The 9,122-nt window shown below is 43.8% G+C and overlaps 1 long non-coding RNA gene across 1 annotated transcript in view; it reads left to right on the plus strand.

The window, feature by feature from the left end:
• Positions 1-9,122, plus strand: part of LOC114557587 (uncharacterized) — a 61,689-nt gene that overhangs the window by 21,147 nt on the left and 31,420 nt on the right. The window lies entirely within an intron of this gene.

The following is a 9,122-nucleotide window of genomic DNA, read 5'->3' on the forward strand; positions in this document are numbered from 1 at the left end:
GAGCCAAACCCAGACGCACCTCAACCCTACTAGTTGCTTTTACCTTTCGCCTCTGTGTGGCCCTGACATCCGAGACAATGGGCAGTGTTCACATTTAATGTCAAGGAGGAAAACGGAGACATGGGGGTGGCAGTTGTTGTTGCAAATGAAAGTATGAGTACTGGGAGGGTGTGGTGCGGCTGTTAGAATGCAGACACTGACAGTCGCCTTGAACTTGAACCCCCCCGCCACCTTGAGGCCCCTTTGACCTCAGCTCTTTTCCCGTGCTCCTCTCTTCCCTCGGCGGCGGCGGCCTTTGTTGAGCTGTCGGCATTAACTCTTCGCGCCCCCCACTCTCACAACCTCCTCCTTCAACACTCTCTCCTCCATCTCCCCCGGGAGGGCAGGCCTCCTCTTCTGCTTCTTCTTCTTCAGCCACTTCCTCTGTGCATGTGGCTGATTTTTGGGGTACACCCATCTGGTCTGTGGAAACCGCCCCAGTGGGGAATTTAGTTTTTCCCACAATGCTAATCTGACCCAAGGGGGGTTCATTCTCACATTCTGGGATCCTGGGATTTATTCTTTTGTTTTTTGAAGGGAGATTCTCTGCTGGATTCCTGTCATCCCGCGCTAAGTAAAACTAGGTGCAACCTCTGGAGTCTGTTGTAGGATTATGAGATATCTATCTATCTATCTATCTATCTATCTATCTATCTATCTATCTATCTATCTATCTATCTCTCTCTCTCTCTCTCTCTCTCTCTCTCTCTCTCTCTCTCTCTCTCTCTCTCTCTCTCTCTCTCTCTCTCTCTCTATATATATATATATATATATATATATATCACTGTAATTTGTGTGTATTTCACATATTTATTGCAGTCAGCACCACATTGAGTGCAGTGTTATGTAACCAAGTGCCAATACTTTGTTACTGTACTTAAAGGAATACGCCACCATTTGTTGAAATAGGATTATTCACCGTCTCCTCTATATTTATATAGGCAAAAGCATTTTTGTCTCAGTGCACGCATTGTCTTAGTCCGGCTGCCCCACCACTAGCTTAGCTTAGCGCAGTGAATGGAATCCTATGTTGCCGGTTAGCACGTCGTGAGTAAAAGTGACCCAACAACAACAAAAACAAAACCTAATTGCAATGCAGATTAAGACTAGACAATTTCCTAGGTAGATATTGACTTGGGACTATATTGGGTGGATGTAGGCTACAGCCGAATCACTGCTCTCGGCGTTGATCCATCCTGCAGTCCTCGACTTCTTTTCCGGTGCGATAAATTCAACTGGAAAAAACGCTGAATGGACCCAATAAACAGCCGTCCACAGAGTAAGTGATTATTGTAAACATGTCGCATGGTTATTTTATGGCATAGATCGACCCTTATTAGACCTGTACTCACACAGAGTTGCTGCGTGATATCTAAGTGCCCGAGTAGCAGTGCTTCGGCTGCAACCTACTTCCACCCAATATAGTCCCAGGAACAGCAACCAAAACTACGCACTATAGTTTTAACATGATCGTAGAAGGTGCAATATGTAGCTAAAAAACAACAATCGCAAATTGAATCTTCATTGCAGTATCTGGCCCTGAATTGCTGTGCATACATTTCCCCAGAATGCGGGAATGAAACCCCCTTGGGTCAGGTTAGCATTGTGGGAAAAACTAAATTCCCAAACTGGGGCGGTACCCATTCATGGGGCGCCTGTGTAGCTCACCTGGTAGAGCGGGCGCCCATATACAGAGGCTCAGTCCTCGACGCAGTGGCCTTGGGTTCGGTTCCGACATGCTGCCCCTTTGCTGCGTGTCTTTAACCCTCTCTCTCCCCTTTCAAGTCTAAGCTGTCCTAAAAATGCACCCCCAAAAAGAACCCTTTCATGACAATGCGTCATTTTTTTAATGGGGGAATTCACTGAAAAAATGCAACCAGATCATTAATCTGTTGAACCCTCTCTCCAACATTTGAACCATCACCTAACTGCACCAATAAAGTGTACTGGCACCCTGAATGCTTGATTTTACAAGACTGTAAACCCACATTTAGCTTCAGCCTCCCCCATTTGCCCCGGTTTATAGGATTTTGTCCCTCAGTTAAGCTCTGTACTCGCCTTTCCCAGGAGCTTTGCCCTGATTGTGTCTTCCACCATTATCGTTGTTTTTATTTTTTGAGAGATTTGTCGCCAAAATTAGGACCTGTCGCTGATCAAATACGCATTTGGCTCTCAAATTAGACGCGTTTAAATTTTTTGATTCAGTCAAAACACTTCCACGGTGCGAACAACAGCCTGGATGCTTGCAGGGGAGAGGAGGAAGCGGAGGTGGAGAGGAGCCGAGTGATTTAATCTGCTAATTTTTCTCAGGTCTTTTGGCTGTTGACAGGCAAGTGTAATGGTCCTTCAAGTAATGGAATCAGCCACTCAAGCAACGCACACACACACGCATACAAACTCGCTCACACACGCATGCACGCACATTCACCCGCTGAAAGCACGCCTGCTTTGCATATGAATGACATCACCGTAAAGTTTTTCTGGGGAGGTTTTTGGCGGTTGGGGAGGACGGAGGGGGGACGAGGTGGAGAGGAGCGCTCTGAAAAGGACAAACATTAGTCAAATCACTTCCCGCTTCAGTCACCCACCCGGCTAAACTACTTGACATTCCACAACAGGGCTCTCTCGCCTTCAAGGAAAAGCATCCTCAGTGATCCGGACGTCCAACTCATCAGGCCCGAGCTGCAAGTTTTTGCTAACCTCTCAGAGTATTTCTCCTTCAGTACACAAATACATAAGCTCCAAGAAATTGGTTCTGGGTGTGAGTGGATTTTGAGCAATATAGTGTTATCGTCGAAGCTACATGCCACCTGTACAAATGACAAAACTTGAACTTGTCTCATTTTGGGGGATTTTCTGTTTTTTAACTTAAAGCTATAGTGCTTAGTTTCTGGCGCCCCCATAAGGAATTCTAAGTAATGACAACAACACTGTCTGCGCATCCACATGATACAAGCCTTCCGTGATCGCGCACCTCCCCCACCAGTTGCTAGTAGCCAAGGAGGACACGGAGGATTACAAGAACATGATGGACTCTTCAGAAGAGGTCATTATCTTCACTCGCGCTTCTGCGCGCGAAAGTCGCCAGACGCCACAATCTTCTGAACATAGCCATACTGGGAAATACAGAGCGAGTTGTGTGGAGCTGATAGTCTTAAATTAGCTTTGTAGCAACTCATTTGGCAACAGCTTGAATGTAACGGACGTTCACTAATATCAAAAAGTTAGGCCCTAAAGCTTTAACCCCCTGAGGACGAAAGACGCACTGGCGCATCCAAACGATGTTTGACAAAACTCCCACTCAAAAAGCGATATCACCAAATTTCATTCCGGACATTTATTTACCATTTGAATCATATACAGTATAACCCTAAGACTTTGATCGATTCATTTCAAGCACTGAAACAATTCGTACAAGACATCATAAGTTAAGGTTTGTTTTCAAAAGAGACATGAGGATATTCAAAAAGCCAACATCAATGTTTCAGCTTTAGTGCCAAATTATGTCTTTTAAACATTGCTCTGGGACAGGGTCTCACTATAAGGAAAGCTGAGTTTGTTCTGAACATTTTGATATGACACACATGGGGATCAGTTATATGCAAATACCTTTTTAAAAAGTTCAATTTAAGAAGCTGTGTGAAAATGCCCTTAGGGTTAAGTTAGGGGAGTTTCTTCAAGCAGCTGGGAAACAAGGTTTAAACTGTAAAGCAATTATTTTGTGTGTCAAGTTTGTCCCCTGACCAAAGTTTAATGATGAAAATACTTCATCTTATCTATGTGTTTTAGCTCTAACGTGTCTCTTAAAAATATGGTTTCTTTGCATTTTATACATCCATGTAACATATAATATTCACACGCAACATATTAAACTGCTGGTCCGCTGCAACTCTCAGTTCTTTTAAATCCAGGCTGAAGACCTATCTTTATGATCTTGCCTTTCTTTAAATAACCCATTTTATCTGCATTTATATGTTTAACTGTTTTAATTGATTTTAATTGTTTTGTAACTGCTCTTTCCTTTATTCGTGTATTTTATCTCTTAGTTCTTTAAATTGTTAAACTGCACTGTACATTTTATTCTTGTCTTGTTTTTAAATTGTTTTAATTGTCTTCTAACTGCTCTTTCATGTTTTATGTAAAGCACTTTGAATTGCCCTGTTGCTGAAATGTGCTATATAAATAAAGCTGCCTTGCCTTGCCTTACAAACATTGCTTAAACAGCAACTGCAGCAATAAGGTTTAAAGGAAGCGGGACCTGACTACATGCTGGAATCATTTAAACTGCTTTTTTCCCCCCACAAGTTAACAAGGTCCAAAATCTGAACCACCCACCTAGACGTATACCTCAAAGCTGGACTGGATTGTCCCAGATATGCTAAAGACTCTATAAAATACAGTTTTATTCTATTTGTGAAAATGCAAAGAAGAAGTGTGTGTGTGTGTGTGTGTGTGTGTGTGTGTGTGTGTGTGTGTGTGTGTGTGTGTGTGTGTGTGTGTGTGTGTGTGTGTGTGTGTGGGTCTGACTAGTCCACTTTCACAGCTTTTTTCACATGTAGGCCATATTGGACCAGGTCCGCTATACCTAGACTTGTCAAATCTGGACTATCTGATTTTCTTTTTTTTCAATTAAAATTGAAACCAGAAGCACCAATTAAAGTACACTACATTACCAATAAAAGTCCTGCATCAAACATTCTTATTAAGTACGAAAAGTACATATTGGCAAAGAATATGTAAAAGTAATTATACAGAATACAACAAAACAATGTCATATTATTATTTAGTTTGTTTCATGCATCAATGTGGAGCATATTTTTACCTACTTTCACAACTGCTTATTGACTGGGATCAAATCCATTTCCCATGTACGGCTCTTTGTTTGGCTACCAAGGGGCCATCCACACGGAGACGCTTTTTGGTGTAAACGCATGTTTTGCATCGTTTTGGCCGATCGTCCGTAAGAATCCTGTAAACGCACCGCCTGAAGACGCACTTTTTTGAAACCTGGTCCCATCAGGGTGAAAAAAAATTCAAAAACGGCAAAGCCGCATACTTGCGTATCGATGATGTCATCGCCACACCCCTCGACCTCTAGCCTTCGACCTCCCGCGACGACGTCTCCTAACAACAACAACAACAACAATGGCGGCCTACATGCTTGTGTTCCTGCTGGAGAAGATATTGAGCCTATTAGGGTTACTAGGGCTGTTTGGTTTCTTCTTTTACTGTCTGTTTGTACACAGCACGCAAGCTTTATACGCATGCTCCGTCTCTTCTTCTCCATTTTTGGTTAATTTCGGTAGCAGAAACAGCACCACCTATAGGCCTGGATTATGAAGTAGCGTGTTGAGTCATTTACAAATGGATCCGTTTTCTTGAAACGATGCCAGGGAAGGGGGAAGAAAGATTGTTTTGGTACGTGTGGACATGGCCTAAGATATTTCCAAATCTATCTTCTCTACTGGGAATTAAAGCAGCAACATTCCCTGGTAAAGCCTCCAAGGCGTACAAAGCTCAATACAGGGTGGCAAGTAAACCAATAAGTGGTGACAGGAGACATTTTATTCATTTTCCCAAGCTGTAGGATAACACCTGAATGCACTGCGCTGTCAGACTATTCATTTCTCTTCTTTCAGCCTCATTAGCAACTGATAATAATGTAATTTCAGCAAAAAGTGAAGCAGTTTCCTGCAAGTATTGTCTGATGTAAGTGGAGCAGTCAAAATGACTTCAAATGGAATAGTGCGAGCAACCAAAAGCACAAGTTTAACCGGGTCACTGGCGCATTCTGTGTGTACAAGGGGCCAAAATGCGGCACTCCATCAATGGCGTCGCCGCGAGTATCGGGTATCTGGAAAGTCTTGATAATCTTCTCCCAAGACAATCCAGCTCAGCACGCACGCGCACGCACACACGCCTCTTTATTCATCATCCATATTTCTTGTATTTGGAACGTTTCACAGGACGACGTACCCTTCAAAGCATCTGAAGCCATTTTGTCTTCGCTCAGTGAACAGAATTGCCGGGCAGCACCGCTGGGAGGCAGCTCACAAAAGGTGGACAGATCTTGACGCGCGCCCACTTCTTTTTTCATTGGCACTGACCACGTTCGGATCCAAAGACACACAAACACACACACACACACACACACACACACACACACTCTGTCCTAGCGACCGGTTGCAAACACGTTTCCCTCCAAAATCACACAGAATGGCCTACTAGGGGTGCATTCCTGCATACCAATGACGATTCTGAGGAACTTGTGAAAGGAGCAGCACCCGAGTTCTTAGACCTTGGACGTGCACCAAAAACCCGCCGTTGGAGTTAAACCCCACCCCCCCGCCCCCCACCCACGCTTCGACGCCACCACCGGCCCTCGTGCACTTGTCCATCATATCGTTGCGGCTAAAAGTGCGGCCTTTCCAATTTCTCTTTTTCGCGGATCCAATCTGATGTTAATGTCACCGCGGCGCCATCTTGGAATCCCATCCCTTCAGTCTCAGGATGGCATGTATGTAGCGGACAGCCATTTTGTGCTTCATGTCAAACGGGAGCCACACCCTATACGTCTACAAGAGCAGCTTCTGTCCTGCTGTCCTTCTTTTTTAGGATGCTCAACAAATCAAGCCCAACGGCGGCTGGAGGTTTCATTTTCTTCTTTCCCTCCGTCAGAGACCTGCCAAACCGCCATAACTTAGACCCGACACGGGTCCCGTTTGTACGCCGTCACTCCGGCTCGCACTGGTGTGCTTAACATTGACACTCAGTTCATTAAGGCCTGTAATGCTTGGCTAATGCAACTCGCCTCTTGGCAGCATGACAAGAACTGTGAATCAGATTATGAGGGGGCCATATAACGCCGCCAAGAAACACTGCGGGGCGAGAGGGGGGAAGTTGTCACAATGCACCGGCGCTCGCTCTCTGGATGTTAACGCCGGGGACATAATGTAATTGCAGCCCGCCCTGGTTAATAAGGGCACTGTAATATTTGCATGGAGCTGCTGTTTATGTGTACCGCGGCTCATTTCGACACGCAGCGCAGCTGTAAACGAGGAGAGCGGCTTGTAAAGCTTTCGCCGGCTACGCATCTTTGGATGCAGACACCCGAGGGGGTGCGTTTTGTCGGAGCTGCATTAAAAAAACAAAAACAACCTCTTTCATTGAATTACACGAGACTTCATAAAAAGGGGAGGTGGGGGGGAATGAATGAACGAACAGAGCTGCTTGATCAACCTGTACTGTAAAGGGTTACATTTCATTTGTTTTACAGTGGGATTGCCCCTCTTTTACATGACAATGCTAATGAATTGTGTGTGCCCCCCCATATGTCGGTGTTGGCGCGTTTGCCATGTGTGATGTCAGAAAGCAAATCACGCAATCACGGGAAGCGTCCTTTGTTTTACTGCCGTTTGGAACAACAGCAGGTTAATGGCATGTGTGCTGATGCACATTGGCTTTTTTACTCCTCTATACGACAGAGGCCAGGGTTTTCACTGGTTACTACAGAAAGCATCTTTGCACAGATTGATCCATTAAAGCAGGACTAGTTAGCCCTCCTGGTTTCCTCGGGGCAAGTTTGACCCGTTTTCAAAGTTTTTTTATATCAGAAATATGGGGTTTTTTTATAACAAAATTGCCCCAAAAATCACAGGTGGTTTAATAAAACGCTCTTCACAAGTACAATTGAAATGTTTCAAGAAAAAGTCAAAACAAAATTGAAAAAAAGTGACAAAAGCGTCAAAAACGTTGCCTCGAAATGCCTCAAAAACAAGCTATAGAAATGTTTTAAAAAAGGCGACAAAAGTCAAATAATTGGTCGCCCAGTTAGCTCACCTGGTAGAGCGGGCGCCCATATATAGAGGTTTACTCCTCGACTCAGCGGCCACGGGTTCTACTCCGACCTTCGGCCCTTTGCTGAATGTCATTCCCCTCCCCTCTCGCCCCTTTTAAATCTAAGCTGTTCTATTAAAAAAAAAGGCCTAAAAATCCCCCCCAAAAATTATCTATAAAAACAGAAATGACAAATGTTGTAAAAAAACATCGAAAAATGTGTTGAAAAAACGTCAAAAAGTGTTTGATTTCCGAGTGTTAGGGGTTCAGGTGGCTCCCTGTGGCTTTAACGATTAGGTCTATGGAGACGAATAACTGTTCATTTTTTACTTTTTTAAATTTAATTCCTTATTGTTGTGGGCCGAAAGTGATTCTTACATTCTCCATTTAGGCTACACAACATTTCGGTCAAGTAAAATGTGCGTCACAGCCTAAGGACATCCACAGCCCGGCGCCTTATCTTCTATATTTCTTTTTTTTAATTTTTTTTTGGCCCAACCTCAATAGCGGTCTGGAGTTTCCATAGACTACCTATGGATTACAAGTCTTCCACAGTTTCATTTGCTTTCGCCGCCAACGATGCCGACTTAGAGCCTATACTTTGATCTGCGGTGAGAAATTAGCAAAGGTAAAGACATAAAACTGGCAACAAACTCCACCTAGTAATGAGTGCTCATTTAGACACATCGGTAATGTTCATAGGCCAATTTAGACTTAAATAGACAGATTTCTTTTCATTTTGTTGTGCCAAAAAACGGCTCTTTTGATAGGAATTGTGGTTGACCCCTCACTCCTCCTCACTTGCAGTTTGATGCCAAACACTCCAGGAAATCAACCCACATCCCTGATGGTGTTGTGAAAATGGTTTGATCCCAGGGAGCTCATCTTTTCATTTTGGCTGTAAACGTTGGGACTGAATAGCAGTTGATTTCTCTGTAGACGTGACTGCCGCAATAAGAACAAAAAAAAAAAAAAGGACAACACATTTAGGGAGAGCTGCCAGCTGCTGAGTAGATTTAGATTCAGATTGAAGAATCTTCAATCTGCGCCCCGCCTCCCTTGATAGACACATATTTAGATTGATGCAATTCGCTGAGTTGCATCGCTGAAGATTTGAACGAGCTCTCCATTAATCGCCAGAGGATCACCACTTAATAACACGCGGATCAAATCAACAACAACCAAAAAAAAACATGCACAACAGCCATTTTTTTTTCTCCATTGTTTTCAATGTAAACCTTTTTATT

The sequence above is a fragment of the Perca flavescens genome, chromosome 6, assembly GCF_004354835.1.
Source record: "Perca flavescens isolate YP-PL-M2 chromosome 6, PFLA_1.0, whole genome shotgun sequence".
NCBI lineage: Eukaryota > Metazoa > Chordata > Actinopteri > Perciformes > Percidae > Perca > Perca flavescens.